Source organism: Apodemus sylvaticus, chromosome 6 (genome assembly GCF_947179515.1).
Source record: "Apodemus sylvaticus chromosome 6, mApoSyl1.1, whole genome shotgun sequence".
NCBI classification, from domain to species: domain Eukaryota; kingdom Metazoa; phylum Chordata; class Mammalia; order Rodentia; family Muridae; genus Apodemus; species Apodemus sylvaticus.
Genome location: NC_067477.1, coordinates 141,926,497 through 141,951,464, shown reverse-complemented (window position 1 = coordinate 141,951,464; position 24,968 = coordinate 141,926,497). Strand labels below are relative to the sequence as shown.

Genomic DNA, 24,968 nt, shown 5'->3' with positions numbered 1-24,968 from the left:
GAACCACAACCATCCATGGCTTAAATCAAGAATAGACACTCCTCTTAGATTATTGGGTCTCCGTGCTGTCTCTCTAACTTTATATAACTGGTATTCTATGAAATTACCTCTAAGGGACAGTCTTTTCTCTTCACTTTAGTTAAGTTAGTAATGTTAAACAGCTTTACACTGGCCTTGAGTTACTAATATCTTGATTATTATCTATGACTAGCAATCTCCATTAGTCAAATTATATGTTTCCGGCTTACGGGTATGTTCTTAAGTTTTAGCATCCTTTTTATATGAAACCACTTGACAAATTACCATTTCTGAGACAATAAAAAGACAATATCAGCACCACAGATCACTTTCTGACAAGAATGGATTAGAAGAATGATGGTAAAAGCATTAAATCTTATCTACACAGTTATTTTAAGTAACAGAGCACAAGATAGCATCCTCTTCCATGAAAACAGGGTTTATAAGGCAAAAGCTAACAAGTTTTATCCAATTCTTCTAATCTCCCCATGATCATCACCAAGGGATGCGCATCTATTTGTTCTGCCACTGTTGCCTCTATACACAAAATGTAGCCTCCTTTACCGTATGCATCAATTTTGATTGCATGTAATTAACAAGGATGTAAATTTTATTGACAAGAATGGATTAGAAGAATGATGGTAAGGAAGAAGATATAGTGGAATGAAGAAAGGAAATAAGGAGGGGGGAGAGAGGAGACAGCTAAGAGGGGAATGTTCTCTGGGATGGGAGACTTGAAAAAGTCCAAGCCATTGATTGGAGGATGAGAACAAAGAGGAAGAAAGATTGAATTCCTCCTTACATCTGCTTCTAAGCTGTCTACCCGAACCCGTGGATTATAAAGACTAATAAGTAATTCATGGAGCAATGTGAAAAGTTATTGTTATCTAAACGTAAAAACACTAGTGATGATTTGGGGATGTAACTCAATGCAAGAAGGTTTGCCTACCACATGCTGAGGTCCTCACTTCAGCCCCCAGCACCAGAACAAATCCCACTTAAGAAGATTTCTGAGGCCTACAAGTTTTGTTTCTGCCTAGAATGACATCTCTGCAATTCTTTCCTAGAATGAGAATAAACTCCAAAGATTCAACACACTCTAAAACACAGGCCATAGCATGGGCAAACACTGGCCGTAGCTACACATGGGACAGTCAGACAAAAAGCTTTCTGAGATCCACATCTCTTTACTGTCATTGGTTTGTAAAATAGAAACTAATACATAGCATAGAACCTTGGCAAAAAGTAGATAGACCATACAGGTTATATAAGAAAAAAGGGTGTGTGTATGGGTATGTATGTGTGTGTGTCTCCTATTTGATTTATGAAAGTTTCAACATCTATTTTCATAATTGTAGTTAAGACATTTCTATATCAACTTTAAAATTTTTATAGAAAAGCATAATAAATATAGACTAGGAAGGGATTATACTTATGGGAAATTTTCTTTTGTAAGGCCCATTACCCACCTTGTTTTAAACTGCAGTTTTGACTTCATAACAAATTATTTGACAAACAGCAGAACCCAGAATCCTATTAGAAAGGGTTACTTCAAACAGTCAGTTTTAGGACTGGAGCTAGACCCTTGAAGGTACACACACACACACACACACACACACACACACACACACACACACAAATACATGTGTATGCCTGTGTGTGTATGTGAGAGAGAGGGGAGGGGGGAAGGAGAAGGAGAGGGACAGAGAAAGACAAAGACAGAAAAAGAGACAAAGAGAGACAGAGACAAAGAGACAGAGGAGCAGAGAGGAGAGGAGAGGAGAAAAGAGGAGAGGAGAGGAGAGGAGAGGGGAGGGGAAGGAAGGGGAGGGGAAGGGAGGGGAGGAGAAAAGAGGGGAGGAAAGAAGAGGGGAGGGGAGGGGAAGAGAGGGGAGGGGAAGAGAGGGGAGGGGAAGAGAGGGGAGGGGAGGAGAGGAGAGGAGCTTAATGCAGCATAAAACACATTATAAGGTCTGATTGCCAAGAGGCTCAGAGACATTTAGAACAACCTGCCTAGGTCCAGCAAGTTGGTGACTGGGACAAGAAATCAAATCTGCTTTTCCTGCCCCAAAACTCTGACAATAACGCATATGAATGTCCCCAAGCAAGGCCCCTACTTCTTCTTGCTCCCACCAGCCATACAGTGGGAAGGGCTTAGCTTTGCCACATGTCACAAGCCCATTCACAGACTGATTACCAAGTGACTTCAAGGAAACTAGATTTTGCTCCTGTCAGACGTTAAGTGTATCAGTTCTTCTGGTTGAGGTTTAAATGGCCTAGGTGTCAGCGCTCTTCCTTAGAACAAGTATATACTTCTATCCAAGCTTCTCATTACAGGGCTTACCTGTCAGGAAAGGTTGCTGACACTGAGATCTGAAACACACATAAACCTCTGTTGCGCCTTCTTTACTGACCTTTAGAGTGGTCTCCAGTGTGTAATCCCTCAACAGATACAGTAGACCTGAAAACATTGATTATAAATTCCTTCTCATTAAAAAAAGGTCACAACTACAAAACTCCAGAGGCATTAATACTGCTGGAGAACCCTGAGTGGAAACAGAAACATTCTCTGCTTTTGCCAGTGCCATGAACCTAAGCAGTTAAATGCCCCATACTATTACTGTAGCACGAGATTTTACTAGGTTACACTAATGTACATGTGGAAACCTTTCCTAAAACTCTACAAGTTTAGAAGTTTCTAGGACCCAAACCCAATGTGTTGTAGTAACTTCAATTATTATCCATATCCACAAAAAAAGATCATCAAAAAAACCCCTATAATCCCCACATGGATTCAAAAGACAAACAGCAGACCTGAAGCCCCCCAAGGTAGCTGTGATACAATTCTGTTTCATTGATAAAACAGCAGCTTACATCAGAGATGTATTATCTCACATTTCCTTATATATATATGTGTATATCTGTAGTATCATAGAACCCTCAAACATCAATGACACAGGTAGGGTGGGGGGATATTTTCACCATAGCTATTTATTATCATAGAAGTCAAGGCCTGTTGCATAAGAATTTATGCAAGCTGGTACCGGAAAAAAGGCGATATGTGAAGTCAAGGAGTTGAATCTTGTAAATCAAAACTCAGTTCTTTCTATTTTTCTTGGTATCGTGAAAGGATGTCCAAACAGCAGGGTATTATTTAGTCCTATAAGATATAGTTTATCTTTCCTAATTAATACTCAGATGGTCATGATCCTTGATAGTACTAATGAAGAGGTTTCTAGGCCCCTCCTTTGGAACAACAAAACACAAAAGTAGAGAAACTGACTGAAAAATCTCTCCAGCCTTTTTCCACCCCTGCCTACTGACCCATCTCAGTTAATGGCAGTACTTACAAAGCCATAATGCAAACATAAAGCCCACAAAACAAAGCAAGGTCAAAAACTTGATTTGCTCTCTTTATAAAAAGATCTGTGGAGTACTGAGTATCCCTGATACCTGCCCATTAGGACCTACTGTCATGCAACTCACCCAGGCATGCTTCTGAAGCAAACTTTCCCTGTTTTTATCCTTGGCAGGTAGAATAGTAAACTGGTAAAAGTAGCATTTACTCTTCCATTGTTTTGAGCCTTATAAAACCAAAAGATTCTAATCATCCAGCCCTTGGCTTAACAACCAATCTTAACAGGGGCTTCAGAGGGAGTGGCCTACAGGCCTACAGGCCCTGCTGTTTCCTGTAAAGAACAAGGTCTGAATACCTGAAGCCAGATCTGCTGCTGAAGGCTAGGCTTTACAAAGCAATGTGCATTAAGAAGGAGGGAACACCTCAGCCTCAGCATGTCAGCCCAGGGGTTCCCAGGAGGAGCCACCACCAGTGACAGGCCTAGTACAAAAGGAAGTTTACTGGGGGAAGGGAAGGGGACCAGGAAAAGGGACAGAGGCAGTGAATAAAGGACAACAGAAAGACAGAAAGAGAGAGGAGGGAGGAAGAGAAGAAGAGGCCAGCTGGCAACAAGTGGAGGAGAGAGAGAATGAAGGAGAATAGGAGATGGAGAGAGAGAGTGAGTGAGAGAGAGTGAGAGAGAGAGAGAGAGAGAGAGCGCGCACACACACACACACACACACACACACACACACACACACGTAGCTGAGCAGTTCTTATACTCCATGTTGGCTCAAACCTAGGTAGCAGTTGGCTGGAGCCTGGCAGAATTGTCTGTAAGCCGACAGAAGGACCCTACAGGTCTACTTGAATGTTTTTGGAGCAATAATGTTTTAACTAAATAGAATAAATACAATTAATCAAGTGTTCATTGGAAAAATTATTGTAACCAAAAACCTACAAATACTAAGTGTTTGTGTGTGTGTGTGTGTGTGTGTGTGTGTGTGTGTGTGTGTGTGTCTGTGTATTAAAAAGGTAAAACACAAAACAAAACAGTAATTCAAAGGAAAAAGCTATCATAGAGCTTTCCTACCTACAGGTCCATGGGAGTGGATAATGCAAAGTGAAACCAGAACTCTGGGCTATCATACAAAGTCTCCCCCAAGTTTAAAGGCTCAAGGTTTTATCTCCTCAGTGTGGAAAGAACTCAGCCTTGTGCACACAAAGCAAGCCCTCTGCTGAGCTACACCCCAACTCCTCACACAGCTTTAAAACACTGTCAGGGCAAACTAAACCTACCTTCAGCCTGGTCCTGGACACTCTGTTCTGGGTTCCTGGCTTCAAAGGAAAACATCAGTGTGTGAGAGAACAGAGGCAGCAGACTACCCTCAAGAAAGCAAGAACTGGGCGCTGGTGGGGGTAGAGGCAGGAGCCTTTGATCCCAGCACTTTTGAGGCAGAGGGGGTCAGTCTGTGAGTTCAAGGCCAACCTGGTCTACAGAGTGAGGGTGAGCTAAGACTACACAGAGAAACCTGTCTCTAAAAAACAAAAACAGAAATGTAAGAAGACAATGTCATTTCTTCTCAGGGTTCCTGGGAGTCGATGTATGGAGGCTCAGCAAATTTCCCACAATCACACCAGTGCAGGAGGGGAAAAAAAAACAGTTCCCTAGCCAGCAGAGAGGGAAGCCTATAGACCTAAAGGAACACTAACTGAAGGATCTGTGGGCCTGATGGTTTCTTGAATCTTGAGAAGCCTTAACTGATGGGTGCAGCTTTCACACAGAAATCTCCTGTACCTTAACAAGTACATATGCCTCTTTTCTTTGGAGAAGCATGTAAAAGAACTATACACAAGAATTCCATAAGAAGTTGCAGGAGAGTTACAGCATGCATGGCTAAGACCACTATCTCTGCTGCCTCCAGAGCTCTGTTGAGTAGCTAAAAAGAAAGGAAGGGGCCAGCAGTTAAGTAAATTCACACTCGGCTATGCAATGGGCTGCAGATCCAGGATAGCCTTGTCTATGGCTTCCTCAGTCACACCTGCCTGGCAGACCAAACTCTGTGTAGCTGTGAGAGATGTGGGCTTGGAGCCTGGCAGGGACAGCACTAAGGTGTCTTCATTGCTCCATCTGAAAGAAAAGCTACATAAAACCAGGGAACACTACCCACCACAGCCCCATCTGTCTATTTTCAAAGACCTGGGATCTTCTGTATAAATGCAAGGGCCTCAGCCTGAGAGCTGGTCTTGCATCAAACAGAAAGCAAGGCCAGCAGGCAGTTCCAAGCCCAGCTGTTTCCCAAGCTCCTGGTGCAGGTGTGAGATCACCCCCAGGAACCTCACCTGCCTGCAGTTTGTCACCTCAATGTCATTACCACAGACAGAGATGTGTTGGGGGTTTTGTTTTACTTCACACAAGAGGGAAGTCATTTTTGGAATTTTTCATCTTAAATAGTTTTTTTCTTAAATGTATGTGACACATATTCCTCATAGGACTTAATAAAATAGATATTTCTCATGACTGCAAAGAGAACTACAGCTGCACAGATTAAAACAAAATTTATTTATTTTTTTTGTTAAAAAAATTCTGGTTGGAATCAAAATACAGGTTTAACCAAAATTTCTGGAAACTTTAAGAACTAATAAAAAATGAAATATTCTCAGGAAGTAGTTTTAATATACTATTAATTTATAGAACAAAGCTAGCCAAAGCTAACAAATATTGAGCAATATATCCTGGTATTTCTTTTTGTTACCTAACAAAATATTATTTCAAAACAGATTTTTCAAAACCTTTTCTTTCATGATTATCATCAGAAAAACAAGCTGAAAAATCATTATCCTCGGGTTCCTGAAACACTTAACTTGATAGGCAGGCATGGTGGTAAAGGCCTGTCACTCCAGCACTCAGGAGCTCAGGGTGGCAATGTCCCCAATTCCAAGCCAGTCTGTGAGTCCCTATCTCCAAGAATCCAGGAGAGACAAGCAAAATTTTTTCCTAACCTGACATGTCTCTAAAATGGGCTACAGGCTACAAAGGTTCTGATTGCTGCTACAACGTTCCCTCGTAAACACAAAGCAAGCCCGTTTCCTAGCAAGAGCTTTGGATGACTAGTCAGGAAATACTATTCTTGCATGTAACCTCAAGCACATGAAAACAGATACAGGTTCTTTCACTTGGTTATTCTGTTTTATGATTTAATTTTTTGACTTGTTTTATATATGAGTATATATAGACTATGTAATTAAATATATGTATGAAAACTAAACACATTCCCTATCCATTAAATGTTCAGAAGAGGAAAGAAAAGTGATAGGAATGTGGTTTTCATCACATCCTCAGGTGACTTCCCAGATCTCCTTGTCACGGTGAGAGTGTTACAATGACAAGAAGGAACAAACCTTGGGGACCCTGTAACCTCCCCAGACATGGTGTTCTAAGAGGACTTGGCTTGGCTTGCCTCTCCTGATTATGCACTATATCCTGGAAGCAGAGGAACGGTGACACGGACCACTGGACTGTGGACAATGTTTTCTAGTCCCAATTGCTCCAACTCCTCATTTACTATTTTGTGTGTTGCTCTGACACAGTAAGATGAAGGTAGACATAACTCCAGACAAGAGCATTAAAAAATGTTATGCCTTTTCTAATTAGGTAAAGAATGCAGAAAAGCATGCATTTACAACATATTTAATAGACCAGCGTATATGTGCACACATACACATGCTTGCTGTTGCTGTCTTTGTCTCTCTCAGTTCCAGGGGCCTGATATGTCTTTATTGGCATAGGTACATAGGCATGTTAAGATTTACATAAAAACATTTTCCTTCATGTAGTGATTAATAGTTCACAACTCAAATATCTGAAAATCTAGAAAAATCTTACTATTAAAAATTATTTTGACCTCCACCAAAACTAGTATTAGCTAATATAAACAATTATTCCTACACCTTCCAAGTTTGAAATTAGATATCCAGAAACACAATGCAAACAAAGCAGTTCATATTTAAACTACCTCTGATGTTCCTTTTGTAGACTTCACACCGTGGGTTAACAGGTCACACTACAAAACAGCATTCTATAGATAACAGATACTGACCAGATGTTCAAATAAAAAAATAAAAATTGTTTGTGAATTTTTATTTGGATACAACTAAGAAAAGTTATTATTATGCCAATTAATCAAAGAATATGTTAGGGGGTGGAACCTTCACATTATGATTCTTCTGTTTCGAACTTACCAAGACAAATAAGCCATGTATATCCACTAGGATTGAGGACTTTTTGACTACTAGTTCTAAGGCACCCAAGTAGATAAGGCAAATGACTTAGATATGATAAGATAATGACTGTACCTTATGATCTCAAAGGACACCAACAGTACAGATGGTAATTTCTACTGAGTCTACACACACACTACTCTTCAAGTCTAACGACTCAGCATAAGGAATGAGCTGCCACAAGAAGCAATTATGGGGAAGCTCTCAAAAACAAAAACAAAACAAAACAAACCCAACAAATACAAAAAGACTAACACATTCTGTTGTCTATCCACTCTCCAAGTTATGAGATGCTCAAACAAATCTTGTAAATTACCCTAGGAATGACAGTCCCAGTCAATGAGGCAGTGGCGGCATGGATACCGATACAGTCAGTACCAAAAACAGCATTACTCTGAAAAGCCCAAGATGCATACAAACCAACTCCCAGACTGTACAATTGCCTCTTACAAATCCATCCCAGATAACTGATGCCTACGGCAGAGAATATGTCAGTCGTGTTCAGCAAAGCCCTGGTGTCTGGCAATAGAAATTGTCCCAGCTAAAAAACTATTTAGAATTAGCAAAAGGAAAACATGTAAGTTTTTCACGTGCTCTTTTCTAAAAGTTATTATCTTTCAATTAACTCCCTTCACTCATAATTTAGGATCTTCTGAATCAAAGAGATCCTTTTTAATCTCTATTTTAACAAGCTTTCATTTTCATTATTATAAATGGATGTCCGATTTTGATAACCAAATTCAGCTCCCTATACTAAGGAAAAAGTACTGATAGCAGTGGAGGCACAAGTCTCAGCCTCCAAAGTCGGAAAGATAAAGTCATGGATTTTGAGCACATGGCTCTGAAGTGAGACTACACTAGTCTTGCCTCACTTGAGGTCGGACTGCCCACTCCTTACACCCCACATTTGAATCATCTCACCATGCTAACATTCTTCCCTAATCCTCCAATCAGAATTGCTAAAGTCAGCAGCTATAGGAGAAAAAGGTAAAGGAGGGGGGACGAAGATCCTTAGCACCAGTAGTAATGTAACACAGAAATAACAACATGTCAACACAATTCAACAGAGCATGTTCTACTGTTATACAACAGGTAATAATGTGAGCCACAGATACAGGTTAAAATCTTCTAGCAGTACCTGCTGGATAATAGTGGCACACATCTTTAATCCCAGCACTCAGGAGGCAGAGACAGGTTCTGAGTTCAAGGCTAGCCTGGTCAACCCTGTTCCAGGCTGATCTACAGAGAAAGTTCCATGACGGCAAGGGCCACAGAGAGAAAAGCTATCTCAATAAAAAATTCCTAGTAGCATATCTTTAAAAAACTGTTTAGGGCTAGAGAGATGGCTAAGTGGGTAAAGGCACTTGCCATACAGCATGAGGATCTGAGTCTGAAGTATGAGAATCCATATAAAAACTGGGCAGACAGCATCAATGTCTCTAATTCCTGTACTCCTATGGGGAGATGGGAAGCAAAGAAAGGAAAATTCTAGAAGCCCATGGGTCAGTAAATCTGGCATCCATAGTTGAAAACCAAGAGAGACCAAACAAGACACAAGATAAAATTTGATAACAAGGTTGCCCGCTGACCTCCATGTGTGCCCTGGCATCTGGCACGTATATTTACACATAAGAATTGGATGGACACATACAGATACATATATACACATCTCACATACACATGAAAAGTTTTAAAAGGCAATATTTTAATACATTCTATTTAACTTACTATATCTAAAATTTTATTCCCATGGAAAATCAATAAAAATGAGATTTATTATTATTATTTTTATCTCTAATCTTTAATGCATTGATACCTCAAAAGCATGTCAATTTGGACCAGCCACATTTCACTGCTGAAGAGTCAGATGTGGCTAACAGCTCCAGAATTACGTAATACAGCCTTAGTCTGCTGGGTGCTAGAATAAATGCATTAAATGTATTGATTTATTTCCTCTTCACAATAATTCTGTAAGGGAAATATTACTATATGTTGTTATTTTATAGATGAGAAACCAAAGCAAGGATACACAATAATATGGTAGATACTAGAATCAAAAATCAAAGGTTGGTCTTCTGACTACAACTATTATATTATTTATTAAATTACTACTGTGTAAATGACTGTGTTCCTTGAAACAATCAGAAATATTTATCTTTCACCTTAATAAATGAAGACATAAGATATCAAGTCTTTACAAGGTAATCACAGGCCCTATGCTAACTAACCTATGTAGGTTAGTAAGAGCACATACATCCATTGCAAACTGACTAGATCCCTTGGCATAAAGAACCAACAAAATATAAAAAATAGTATGGAGATTTATAGAAAATACCAATCCATTAGTACCAAAGATTCCTCATGAAAAGAGATGACATTTAAAATGGACTTTTATGCAGAAGTGTAGCTAAGAAGTAGGGTCCTCACTAACTAACATACATGCAGGCCTGGGTTACGGCTCTCTGTCACAACAAAACAAAAGACAAAAAGATTTTAGAAGCTTAGGATGAAGTCTTCCGAGGGCAGAGATGAGGATGCAGAGGAGAGAAGCATTGCGTTGTGCTGAAGGAATACATAAACCAAAAGTCATATGGCTAGTGGAGCAGATAGGACGGCAAACAGATGCAGTAGGAAAGCCATCTAAGGGCCACAACATCCTACACAATGCTTGAGGAAAATGGCAGCATTAACAAACCTGATGTTTAAATAAAAGCTGTCTAGCAACAATGGGCAAGACTAACAGCAGTAAATAGTTTACACAATGAAGGCCTGTGTAAGGGTATTGCTGCAGGAGGCCTGGATAGTAGATGTGAAAATCACAGCAGTCTGCATACTATAGCCATGTCAGGGATAAGCATTTCAACTCTTGGTGATGAGCGGTAACTGAATCGTTAACTTTGCTTGTAACATAATGCTCTGGTTAGCTGTAATATGTAGGTGGAGTTTTTAACCATACCTTTTAACTTGAACTCCCAGTATCTCTGTGTATCCAGCATCAAGATTTGTACTATCAGCATTGTATCTGGCTCTTACTTTGAAAGACGTCTTTCTATCAACTGAATTGTTACTGGTTCACAGATTTGATGGAGGGACACTTATCTTTTAAGTAAGACAGAATTATCCTACATCTCATGTATCAACTCAAAGACAGATCTGTGGAATCTTAGGTTCTTATTTCTAATATGATTGAGTAATATTCTGAAAGAATTAATGGGCATATCTAAAATGCATTAAAGGAAAAGGTAAAAATGTCCCTACTGTTTCCTTCCATCGTAGCTGTATTTGTTTTTTTTCATGATTAATTAAAACACACTTAAACTTTAAGCAAATCTTTTCACTTTCCTTCCTCTTACTTACCCCAGTGCTGTAGAGCTGCATACAGTTTGCCCTGGGTTAACGCTGGAGTGTAGCCTAATCACTAGCCTGAGATGATGTTTTGGCCAGGTAAAGCAGAGCAGTTATCCCTTGTGATGGAGCAATACTTGAGACTGTCCCAGAAAGATCTCCTTGTATCCAGCACTGATTCTGATGACCACTTCAGACCCGATTTATGTTGGAAATCTTGAGTGTTTGCCATATTAGCACTGTCAGACTAGGACATGAACCTGAGTCAGGAGAGCTCAGATGTCCAGCCTGGCATGATGGCAGAGGCAGGATAACTCCATATCCAAGGCCAGACTGTCCTACACACTGAGTTCCAGGCAATCTGGGACTACATGGCCAGTAGGACTTTGCCTCAAAAACATAAAAGGATTTATGCATAAAACCCAACCATCACAGAATATACTATAGGAAAGGGCCAGTTTATTTACAGATTTGGCATTTTATACTTCAGAATGGATATTATCTTCACTAGCACATAACTCATGGCTCCTCTTAGAAAGCACAGTATTTTGGTTATTAAATAAACACTTATGGAATATTTGTCATATGCCATGTTTATGCTAGGTTTAGTGATTCAAATATAAATAAAACATGACTCCTACCCCAGGGGACACTCTTGATGGCTGAGACAGATACAAAGAAATACAAAAAGGCTATTGTACTGGCCTATGAGTACCACAGATGTGGCTGCCACATATAATTTCTTACAGAACACACATGAAGGAAAACTAGTAATTTTGCTAGTCTGTGGAGGTGAGTAACATAACTTAGCTCTTACATAAGTCCCTCCTTGTACAAATGACTAATACAGAAAGGCCAGTCAAATGTACAGTTTCTAACACAGTGGACTAAATCTGGATAATGTTCTTATGTAAGACACTACAAACTTAGGGATTCTTTCTCCTAAAATCAAATGATAATTTTCCCAATGGCTTATACATAGAATATGTACCTAACTGCCACCTTATTTGTTTTCAATATTGCTGCACCTATCAGTACTTGTGCTAGTGAGTTACTGGGGACTCCATCTTCCAATGGTAAGTTTGAATTATGCTAAGTATTAATATAGTAAAGGCCACACTTTTTACTGGCCTTATTTCTATGTGATACTAAAATACCACCCAAAATGCAACTTGGTTTGAACAGTACCCTATATTAGAAATAAATTCCCTACATATAATATTAAGCTATAATTTTTAATAGCTACTTCATTAAATGACCACCTTTCTGAAGGGACTGATCAGGTCTGATTAGTGCTTATGGGTTCTAAGAGGATCCCATGTAGGCCAATTTTAAATATGCATATACCATTATTTCTGGCAACAACTGTTTCACTTCTTTTTACATCTATCACTATATGTGTGTCTCTTAGAATCTAGCCTGTATTTCTCTCTCAGTGATATGAATGAGAATGTTTGGGAGATCCACCCGACTCTATAGCCCAGAAAAACATGACCGGTTGTGTGCAATTTGAATTGAAAAGGTTTTGCAAACTGCTTACTCAACAATTGCGGTACATATATCTACACACATGCATGCAATCACAATCCCACCACCACTTATAAAAGTCATCAAAAAGTGCAGGAGTGTTCCCCAGACCTCCTTCCCAATATCTGCAGGTACAGTCTCAAAATTCTTGTCTCAAACAGCCATTACCAATCCATCAATATTGATGAAAAACTGAAGCCTGTTTTCCATCTTTAATTTAGTCTACCCTCAGATAAGGAGCATGAAAGCTATGACAAAGAAGTTACAAAGATCAAAAAGCTAGTTGATGACAGTCTCAGTTGGAAAAGCCCCAGATCTGTGCCTTCCGGTCCATACCACAGTGCCTACCTGGAATGCTTCTCATTTACCCTGACCTGTAGTGTTCCTTGATCTCTTCATGTCTGTAGTGACAATTTGGGGTTTCAGTTTCTTAAAAAAAACACACAGAGAGAGAAATATTATTTTTCATTTTAATACCAGGGGTGGAATATGGGTCAGACTGTCCAGAGCAGCGGACTGTGATTTACCTTGTGCTCTAGCAGGGGCATGATTTTGCCAGCTGCAGTTTCTGCAATTATGTGATGTTTGAAATGCTTTGGACTTTTCAGAGAGAATATAAACACTAGAGCCTTGAGAGGCAGGGATGAGGGTGGTTGTTTGCTGTTAGCCATGGGTTTGTAAGTAGCCATGTGCAAAGAAGATACAAGAAGAAGAAATTAGATATCCTGAAGGCAAAAATCAAACTTGGACCAAGGAACTTGATGCCCTAATCAGCAGGAAGTAGTCTAATGATAATGCTGCCCTTTCCCCTCTATTCCCTTTTACTCTCCTATCTAGTGTTAGGAGGCTGAAAGGCTGGAAGAAATAGGATGGGGAAGGGTGAAAGAGAAAAGAACCCACAAAGTGGCTAACTCCAACTATACATCTCCATAGTTTAACTCCTTACCAATTTCATTGTGATAGATACCTATGCACCCCAATTATTTTTCTTTTAGAGAATGTCAATGTCCCTGGCATTGAAAGGGAAGAAACTTACCATCATTTCACACCTACGCAGGTAATGACTGCCCACTTAACCTAGCATTTCCCACTAAGCCATCAGTTATGACTCGGAAGCTTTCACAGTACTCTTTCTATTTTAAACAAAAACAGAAAAAAATGTGTTATAGTCAGAAGACTCAGGCAGAAGGATCAAAGAGTTCTTAGCTAGCTTGTGATACACACACACATACACACACAGTTTGTTTAATATCATGATGAAAAATAACTGCTGTGTCTGTATTTTCCAGTTCATGCACTGAATAGAGCAGAACTCACCATACCTTGTCTGAACCTCAGAAAAGATGAAATTTGAAAATCCTTAAACAATGAATTTAGAAAATGTATCCAAAAAGATAAAATACTCCAAAGTAAAATGTTAATGAACAGACTTACATGCAAGATAAGTATTCCTTGCCAAGAGATGTATTTCCTACATTTATTTCTGTGAACCATTCCTTAATGCACATACTTCTAGAAAATTTGAAAGTGTTTGACTTCCTGTTTATTATTTTAACATATTAACCTATGCTGGTTGATTTGGGTTGTTTTGTTTTGTTTGTTTGTTTTTTTTAATTCTCATATATTGTGTGCCTGCTAAACTAGTACAAAATTTATTACTAAAACAAACTGGTATCACATCCCTCAGAATAACTCCTGTAAGTCTGATATTTCTGTACCCAGGATAAAGACAAGAAACTAATAGATCCTTATCTCTTGTATCAGGCAAATGCCATATTCATTTTCATGTACATTATCTCAAAATACTCAAGCATAAATACATTTTGCCTGTTTTATAGAAAGAAGAAATAATGATCAAAAAGCAAAAGATATCAAAGTCTGAGCAGGAGTTAAGGAGGGTGTAATGGGAGTGGGGAACATACCAGAATTAAATAGTATTGGTGATGCTGTACTTTAAGATGACCCAATTTATGGCGTGTGATTATATATGTATGATAACTAATTCGATTCATAATCCAAGTGAAGGACATTTAGGAAGTTTTGTACCATTTTCAACTTTCTTATGGGTGTAAACTCATTTCAAAATTAAAATTAATTTTCTCAAGGCATAACAGTGTGGACATATAATATTAAAGTTGTAGGGTAAATTCTGTTATATTTTTTAAGTCACATGTAAAAACAGATAAAACAATGCCCTCAAGACTATCTTTCTTCAGTAGTAGAATTAATATTCAAATTCAGATCTTTGTTAGCTCCAAAGGTATCATTCCCTTTATTGTAAAGCCAAAAGTAACAGTACTGCGGTATCACTTAAAAACATAAATCTCTTCACTATTATACACATTTACATGACCCTTTCAGAAATAAAACTCTATTAAATAGATGTTTTAATGAAGATTTACACACACACACACAAACACACATGTACCCTGTCTTCATGCACATCAGAAGAGGGAATCATAGAATCATATCCATGATTGTAAGCCACCATGTGGTTACTGAGAACTGAACTTAATACCTCTAGAAGAGCAATCAGTGCTCTTAACATCTGTGCCATCTCTTCAACACAACCAAATGTGTTTTACTTTGAAACTCTAAAGTCTATGTACTATTCATCAATCTTTAACAACTGGTTGTCTGTATGCAAATAAGATGTCATTATTTTTAAAACTTGCAATATGTAAGAATATTCAAATGTAAGCAACTAAAGAAAAATTTATTTGTACAGAAACGTATTTCTTTAATTGCAAAATAAAAATGTTCAAATTAAAAAAAAAAATTCTGTGCTACATTAAGTTCAGGACAAAAAATAACTGTGTGTATAAGCCAGTGATTCACAATCTGTGTGTCATAACCTCAAAGAAACCAGCAGAAAATAGAGATATTGACAAAGAGATACTGCTACAATTCATCACAATAGCAAAATTACAGTTATGAAGTATCAAGTAAAATTATTTTGTGAGAAAATGTATTTTATGAGAAAATGTAACGGTTGCAGCATTAAGAAGGTTGAGAACCACTGGTGTAAGGGGAGATTCTAAACAATATAGCAGTTAGTTATTTATGAGTGAATGATTTAAAAACAAACGGCAAAAACAAACAAAATAAATGGCTTTGTCCTCCCCTGTCACAACTGCAGAGCTGGTGGCACCAAGAAACAACAGTGAACGTGTGAAAACTCTGCAGTGGTGGTAGGAGTTTTTAATCAAGAAGTTATTTCACTACTTTAAAAAAACATACACTTATGGGTTACCAACTTCTCACAATATCTTAAAATTGAAGTGTGAGTTTTTGTGCACTTACTAACATGCTAATTTACCAAGCATTGATATATAATATGATTGGCATTTACATAAGTCAGTATATCTGGGTTTGATTTGTTGGCTTATGACTAAATATTTTTAGTGTGCCAAGTCTATAAAGTGTTCATATGCCTTTACAAATCAGATTTACTCAAGAATGTTAGGAAGTGGAATTCAGAGTTCTACTTGTGAAGGTAGCTTAAAGAAACAGAAACATTTCTTTTTAAGGGAAGGATTTGTTAGGTAGAATTCTGAGAGAAACTCTGATTTAACCAGTAAAATTTTTATTTCTTAATCAGCTAGCTGTCCAGTAATTCCAAATTCACCACTGTACAAAGTCTTCTGTACTCTGTACAAGTCTGTGTCATTAGCCCAAGCAGCAGCAGGCCTCCCTAACTCAGTCACCTGTGACAAACAAAACATCCAACTCCCTGTGGAGGACGAAGCATGCCCAGTTCAGCACCCTACAGCCTTACCATCCCCAGCCCCTGGGATTTCAGTCTACTGACAAGGCTGCTCCTATTATTAGCCAAGCTGACACCTAGCTTTCGACAGAGCTGCTGCGGATCCCACAATTTGAAATTTAGCTTCCTCTCATGTAGTCTACCAGCTGTGAAGTCTAATTTTCTCACCTAAGTTAAAATCAAACATATCTGCATTAATTTGATTAATACTACAAAAGATGGCTAACAGAAATGGATTGGAAAAGTGTAAAGACCCTTTCTATTGCTTTAATTTGGCCATCTAACTTTTTCTAATGTACAAATTATTATATATTATTCGGGAGAAATCCTTGGGAGTTCAATTTTCAAAACAGAAAAAGTATTTAGGAATACAAATTATTAGACCTAAAAATCATTTAGGAATACACTGCAGGACATAGAATTTAAACCCAATGCCTCTGTACTATTGCTGACCTCAAGACCCAAACAAGCCTAACCTTTTAAATGTGACATGAAATTTAAAGACAGTTATGTTTAGGCAGTAATTTAAAGATTTTACTTCAGGATTTGGGGGAATGGCTCAGGTGGTTTATAAAGCACTTGTCTTGAAAGCTTGAAGACCTAAAACTGGTAGGTCTGATGGATAACACACGCTGGTATCCCCAGTGTTGAGAGACAGAGACAAGAGAACCTCTGGACCTTCCTGGCCAGCCAGCCTAGCTAACTGCTGTCTTCTGGTCTCTACATATGTACACATACACACATGCCCACATACATATGTGTGCACATGCACACACACACATATATAGACAGTTATTTTATTTTTAACTACAGCAAAACAATGATAGGAAATAAAGATCATAAAACAAAACAGCATTAAATTTTAAGCAATTATCAGTAAGAGAATTGCACAATCCTTTTCTGTATACAAGGCCCCAATGGCCTATTTATTAATGAGAAAAGTCATTGAATCTTTCACTTTAAAAATCTTTTAATTGTCACAGATCCTGTGGTGTATTCCTTCCTAAGTGCTGACTGGAATCTCTTAAGTCCACAGAGTACAGTCACCACGCAGCACAGCACAATGCTAACCACCACAATCCATCACTGCATTAACTGCTCCCAGTCTTAAGACTTTAATTTCTATGGGACTGCAGTTCAGAGACTTAGAACTGGTAAAGTTCTCTTTCAGCATGCATAGACAAGGATCATATATTTTCATACATGCTTGTGCACATAACAAACATTTACTGCTCTAGTCACAAGCATGTCCAAGACAGAATTTCTAAATTGGTCTGTAAAAACTCTCCTTGGAGCATTTTCATAGAATATTTGTCAAATCATTGTCGACCGTGAAGATTAAGTGACCAGCACTTCATCCAGTCTCTTCTACAAGGTGATCTTTGAAAAACTTGAAGGGAAAATAAATTCTGAAAAACTTCACTCTCATACTGAGCTGTCAATCCAGAGATGAAACAGCAAAGTCAGCTGACACAGTGTATAATTATCAGCAAAGGCAGATATGCATGTCAGCTCAAATAAAATTTTTTTCACTGCTTAGACTTTTTCCTCAGACTCAGAAAGACACATGGTATGTATTCACTTATATGTGTATTAGCTGTTAAGTCAGTGATAACCAAGTTACAATCCGGGAGAACCACAGAGGATCAGTGCCTTCGTCAGCCAGCATCAGAGAAGCTTCCTCCTGCAGCAGATGGGAACAGATAGAGATCTAACCAGACATTACACAGAGAGTGAGAGACACTGGGGCCAGAAATGGGATGTCTCCACCAAGCCCTCCATCAGCCCTAAATGGAATGTCCTCCCCTCTGGGCTCAGGGAACCTGGGGGAAGAAGATGTTAAAGAGCCTAAGAGCCAGAGGGGGGAGGACACCAAGAAAACAGGGTCTTCTAAATCAGCTGAGTAAAGCTCATAGGAACTCACAGAGACAGAGCAGCATGCACACAGGGCTTCCTCAGGTCTGCAGCAGGTCCTCTGCAGATAGGATATGGATTCTAGTTCAGTGATCCTAAGGGATTCCAGAAGGTATGGACAAGTGTGTCTGATTCTGTAGCCTTCTCTTGGATCTTCTCCTTCTGTTGTTTTGCCTTAGCCAACTTGGATGCAATTATTGATCTTATTTTATTTTATTATTATCTCTTAGAATCCTATTCTTTTCAAAGGAGACTGAAAAGGAATGGAGCCACACCAGAAAGGATGTGGGGAGGAACAGAGAGGAGCAGGGGAGGGAAACCCTGATCAGGATATATTTTGCAAGAAAAATTAATTTTCAATAAAAGGGAAAAAACCTTTCCCCTGGACATACACTATCTCTGCAAAACATAAAGTATATGGTATATTTTAAACAGGATCTGTGTACACTGTTAAGCTGCTATGTGGTAAAAACTTCATTCCTATAGCAGGTTCTCCAGATAAAGCTAAAAGTTAAAACACATGCTGTGGCAGGTCGACATCCAATTACTAGAAGTAAGCATGTCAGAGATATAATTAGTTACGACACTAGGACAGGCATGCATGTTTCAACACACACAGCTCAGAACAACGCTTTGGCACTGTATGACAGAGGACTTAAATCAAAGACTTAAAGAAAGGTTACAGAGTGTGTATATACTTTTTATTATTATTACCTAAGACTTGCCACACCAAATTATTTCTTTTAAGTTATAAGCATATTTGATTTGTATAAACATCTTTTTAAAGACTTCTCAGGAGAAATGAAAAAAGAGAGAGAGACCTACTCCCCTCTTTCTCTAAGCCTTCCACATTAAAGAAGTTTATGTAAGAAAATTTGTTTGATAGAAAAAGAACAGGACTGGTGGGGTTGTTCAACGGACAGAGGTGCCTGCCACCAAGGTTGACAACCTGAGTTTGATGCCTGAGACCCGCATGGTTGAAGGAAAGCATCCAATCCCATGCACATGCATGTGCACGCATGCACACACACATTAAATATAAATAAAGGGAAAATATGTATCTTCCAAAGAAGTTGCACAGTGACCAAATGCACTTATAAATTCTGATAAAATCCTGAAATCTAATTACAGGCTTCTCAATCATGAATAAATCAAAATCTTGAAAATAAAACACATGAGGCAACACGACTTGATGTTGACAAAGTCTGTCTGAGAGATGTAAAGATACCTGCCCCTCAAACCAAAAGAACTATGTAAAAAAAATTAAATGGAAGATGATTCTATCAAAAAAAACTTAGTAGTAAATCACGACCAATTAGATTTTTATCCAATAATAAAATCGTAACATTAAAAAGATGTTAAGAGGCAGAACATGGAAGCACACATCTGTAAGTTCGTGCTGCTGAGGCAGCGGTAAGCCTCCCACAGGTGGCCAGGCAGGCTAGCTGGAAGGGTGAACTCAGGTTCAGTCAGAGCCCTCTCTCAACAGCTGAAGCAATAGATGAGGCTATCAACATGGGCCTGTGGCTTCCACACCTGACTACAAACATTCTCAGATCACCCGCCACTCATAAATGATGCCTCTTTCCTGAGAAGTTTAGCAAATGTGTTTGTTTTGTTGATAACATTAATATTAATACATAAATTCTAATCAAAAAAGTTCCAAAATGGCAAGGTGGAAACACACACAACACACAACACGCACACACACACACACACACACACATCACAAAGCAGATTTCAAATGTGACAGCATTAGACTTCCCAAAACCTGCAAATGAAATTCCATAGATGATGTCAGGTGCAGTGAAGAGGACGTAGGCTGAATGGATGCTAGACACATAAAGCTTGTAATTAAGTGCATTCTCGAGTATAATCACCCACCCTGGAACAAGAGCAAACATTCGGAACTTATTCAATGTAAAGCAGCTAGACCTTACACTCCCACAGGAATACAGCACACGACAATGAATGATGACCTAAATCCCATCTAGTAGGCCAAATGTCCCATGAAGTCAGTGCACATGGTCCCTCCACAGACATTGTTAATTACGCCCTCAGGTTTTGGTCCAGCAGAGCTTACCATCTTAAAATAAGGCCTGCAGAGAGCCTTCTCTTCCATCACAGAACTATGTAAGAAGCCTGTTATGTAAGTTTTACAAAAGACTGAGATTTGGCCAAAAGAAAATGTGTAGTAGGTTACAGCTAACAAGAAAAGAAAAGCACTAATGTTTACTTCCAACATGAGCGAGCACCTCAGAATTTTTACAGATCCAAAAGTTCCAATATTACAGATAAAGCTGGAGCGAAAGAAATGATTCAACTGCTACCCCACCCCAACCCTAAAAATCTACCCATTTTCTGGGAAGAATGTGACTCCCAAGTATGAATTCTGAACATTGTTTTTCTATTGTATAACAATAAAATAATTCTAAGATCTACAGATCCCACGCAAAATTAGTATTTTCTACTATTAAGAAAAGTAGTAGGATGAAGCAGAAGAAATTTTAACAGTGTAATTTAGCCAAAATCGCCCTAATTAATAAAAAATGCTTTTCTTTTTTGAGGCAATGTCTCACTCTGGTCCAATCTGTCCCAGAACCCACTCTGGAGTCCAGAATGACTTCAAAATACTGATAATCCTCCTGCCTCAGCTCCAGAATGCTCAGATTACAAAAACAAACCACCACATCCAACAATAATTATTTTCTTAATTGATACCCAAGAAGTCATAAAAATAAATGGGTTTATCAAAACACAATTTACAGGAGCTACAAAAAAACCAGATATACATGATATGCATGTATATGTATGCATAATAATAAGTTAACTTTAAAAATCAAGGGACTAGAGAAATGACTCAGGGTAAAGTACTTGGTATGCAAACATGAGCACCTGAATTTAGGACCTCTATACCCACATAAAACATGGCAATACACATCTATAATCCAAATACTGAGAGGTGGAGGCAGAGATAGGCTGGTTTTTGCTGGTTAGCCTTTGTGAGTTACAAGTTCAGCAAAAGACCCCATCTCCCAAAGAAAAGCAACAGAGGAAGACTGGATGCTACCTTCTGCTCTCCATATACACAGAATAGGCATGGGTACCTACAGGCATGCGCATGTACTCAAACACACACATACAGTCCACATACAGTCCACACAACAGAAACTGTTTAATAACTGCCTTTTATTTTGACATGAGTATCAGTATGAATGTCAGCCCCAGAAATACTTGAACAAATTTCTGCTTCCCCAGATTTTACCTTTCTAATGTCACGAGTATTTGTTTATGCACAACACACAGATTTGCTCAACCAAGAGAAAATATACAATGTAGGTTTATACGTCAGCTTTTACTTTTGAGCCTAAAAGTTCTCTATAAAACTGTTTAATGTCACAGGGTACCCCTGCCATCTCACATTCTGCTTAAAACTTTTCGTAGCTATGTGTGGTCACATATGCCCACAATGGCAACTCTTGGGAGAGTGAAGCAGGACTGAGCTGGAAACCAGCCTCACATTCTCAGCAAGACTCTGTCCCTGTAGTCTCTTCAGAAGCTTTCACAGGCAATGGAGAATAGTATTTTTACTCTGAATTCATAAAATCTATCTTAAAGGAGAACTATCAGTGGTTTGGCAAATGGAGTTGGTTATTTAAGTCTATAAAACAACTAGTTGGTCAACAGAAAGATGCTACAACAGGCATGTATGTTAATCTTTATCTGCATAAAACTTCACATCAATTCTTACACAGCTCTGTTTTCTTTTTTTCAAATGTATTTAAAGTTCTAAACATTGTAGGGGAAAGACACCAACATCAATGGGGTTACTGCAGGATACTTCCAACATTACACTTGCTCAAATGTCTAACTCACCATTTATAACTATTTTTGGAGTCAACTTATTAATTGAATTCAAAAACTTAATTTTGACTTTTCTGATCAAAAATGGAATTATATTATTTTATCACCAACCAGATGCATCATGTTATCCAATGATTCAGAAAGCCAAAACTTAGGTCACAGAAATCTTGATAGCATTACAAGAATTAGACATGGGTGTCTGAAACCAATTTCAAATGAATAGCTCTAAGCCAGGCATTTACAGCTATGGCACCATTACTACATTATCTTCCATGATAACTAATTTATCAAGAATAGTGTATATTTCTGCTTATTTGTGCTTTTTGATTTTCCCTAGATATTTAGTAATACATTAATTACCTTAATAGATCATTCAGGTGTGTAGATCTCACCAAATACCTAATTAAAATTCTTCAAAGGTTATGTTTTTTGCTTTTTGAGACAGGATTTCATGTGCAGTCTGGTCTTGATCTCATGTGCACAGACTGGTCTTGAACTCATGATGTCCTTGTACTCCTGATCCTCCTTCCTCTGCCTCCTGAATACTAGAAATATATTTTTTTGTTGTTGTTGGGGGGAGGGCATCAAACCCAGGTTTTGCACATGTTAGGTAAGCTCTCTACCACTGAGCTACTCAAGCCTATATTATACAATCTTATCTCACTTAAGAGGTTAAAGTCAGTGCATAACCATACTTCCAGACATTACATATATCATCTATTCCTGTATCTTCAAAGTTATAATTGTAATTGCAGAGCGTTACAACATTAAATTGTATGTGTATTATATCCTAATAAAATTGCTTCTAGGAATTTCAACCATAGGAACAATAAAACTAAGTTTATTTAAAAGTCTAAGCTATTCAAAATTATGGGGAAAATAATAAAAAAGGTCTCAGAAGATGGAAAGATCTCCCATGCTCATAGATTGGCAGGATTAATATAGTAAAAATGGATCTACAGATTCAGTGCAATCCCCATCAAAATTCCAACTCAGTTTTTCATAGAGTTAGAAAGAGCGATTCTCAAATTCATTTGGAATAACAAAAAACTCAGGATAGCAAAAACTACTCTCAACCATAAGAGAACTTCTGGGGAAATCATGGTCCATGACCTCAAGCTGTATTATAGAGCAATAGTGATAAGAAAAAAAACTGCATGGTATAGGTAAAGAGACAAGCAAGAAGATGAATGGAATAGAATTGAAGACCCAAAAATGAACCCACACACCTATGGTCACTTATATTTGACAAAGGAGCTAAAACCATCCAGTGGGGGGCGGGGGGAGACAGCATTTTTTAACAAATGGCACTGGTTCAACTGGAGGTTGAACAGCATGTAGAAGAATAAAAATTGATCCATTCTTATCTCCTTGTACAAAGCTCAAGTCCAAGTGGATCAAGGATCTACACATAAAACCAGACACACTGAAGCGTGTAGAGAAGAAAGTGGGGATGAATCTTGAACACATGGGCACAGGGGAAAAGTTCCTGAACAGAATACCAATGGCTTATGCTCTAAGATCAAGGATTGACAAATGGAACCTTATACAATTACAAAGCTTTTGTAGGGTAAAGGACACTGTCAATAGGACAAAGCGGAAACCAATAGATTGGGAAAAGATCTTTACCAATCCTACATCTAATAGAGGGCTAATATCCAATATATGCAAAGAACTCAAGAAATTAGACTCCAAACAATCAAATAAACCTTTTAAAAATGGGGTACAAAGCTAAACAGAGCTCTCAACTGAGGAATATCAAACAGCCAAGAAGCACCTAAAAAAATGTTCAACATCCTTAATCATCAGGGAAATGCAAATCAAAACAACCCTGAGATTTCACCTCACACCAGTCAGAAGGGCTACAATCAAAAACTCAGGTGACAGCAGGTGCTGGTGAGGATGTGGAGAAAGAGGAGCATTCCTCTTTTATTAGTGGGATTTCAGCTGGTACAACCACTCTGGAAATCAGTTTGTCAGTTCCTTAGAAAACTAGACATAGTATTATCTGAGGACCACTCCAGCATATACCCAGAAGATGCTCCAACATGTAATAATGACACATACTCCACTATGTTCATAGCAGCCTTATTTATGATAGCCAGAAACTGGAAAGAACCCAGATGTCCTTCAACAGAGGAATGGATACAGAGAATGTGGTACATTTATACAATGGCGTACTACTCAGCTATTAAAAACAATGAATTCATGAAATTCTTAGGCAAATGGATGGAACTAGAAAATATCATTGTGAGGTAACCCAATCACAAAAGAACACACATGGCATGCACTCACTGATAAGTGGATATTAGCCCAATAGTTTAGAATACCTAAGATATAATTGACATACTTCATGAAGCTAAAGAAGAAAGACTCAGGAGTGGGTGCTTCGTGATAGAATTCTTAAATGTTGCACTCAACAAACATAAGACTTGTGCATTGCACATGATGTATCTTAGGGCAAGATGGTGGCATCAAAAGCTGTGAGTGTCGGGGGGTGGGGGGGGGGGCAGGTCTACCTGATGAGACTTGCCCAAAAAAATTCAGAGGACAGAAGAGGAAGATGGGGAGGAGGGGTTGTTCCTGAGAAATAGGTGCTGGAAAAGATCATGTAGCTGGGGTTGGGTCTGGATAAGGATCAATCAATCAACTAATTCCAAGGCCTATAGCACCTAAGCACGGGGCTCTCTGAGCAGGCTAGATCTCAGCTCGTCAACACATCTTTCTACTAATATTTCCATCATTGCTCCACATCACCTCTGTAATTTCTTCATTCTCCCCTCCACCCACCTCCACTTAGTCTTCTATTTAGAACACAAATATCCAAATGTAAAATTTTAAATGTGAGAATTTAAAATTTTTAAACAAATAAAAATGTCTCACTTTAGAGCGAGTACTCTTAAAACTTGCACACTA

The 24,968-nt window shown here is 38.4% G+C and overlaps 1 protein-coding gene across 15 annotated transcripts in view; it reads right to left on the bottom strand.

The window, feature by feature from the left end:
• Positions 1-24,968, bottom strand: part of LOC127687708 (uncharacterized) — a 472,408-nt gene that overhangs the window by 100,938 nt on the left and 346,502 nt on the right. For 2 of the 15 annotated variants that reach the window (XM_052186629.1, XM_052186632.1), the window contains exon 1: positions 12,857-12,940. The exons of the other annotated variants lie outside the window; for them this stretch is intronic. The gene's annotated coding sequence lies outside the window, so the exon portion shown is untranslated. Of the gene's footprint in view, positions 1-12,856; positions 12,941-24,968 lie in introns of those variants that run through there. 15 annotated transcript variants of the gene reach the window in all.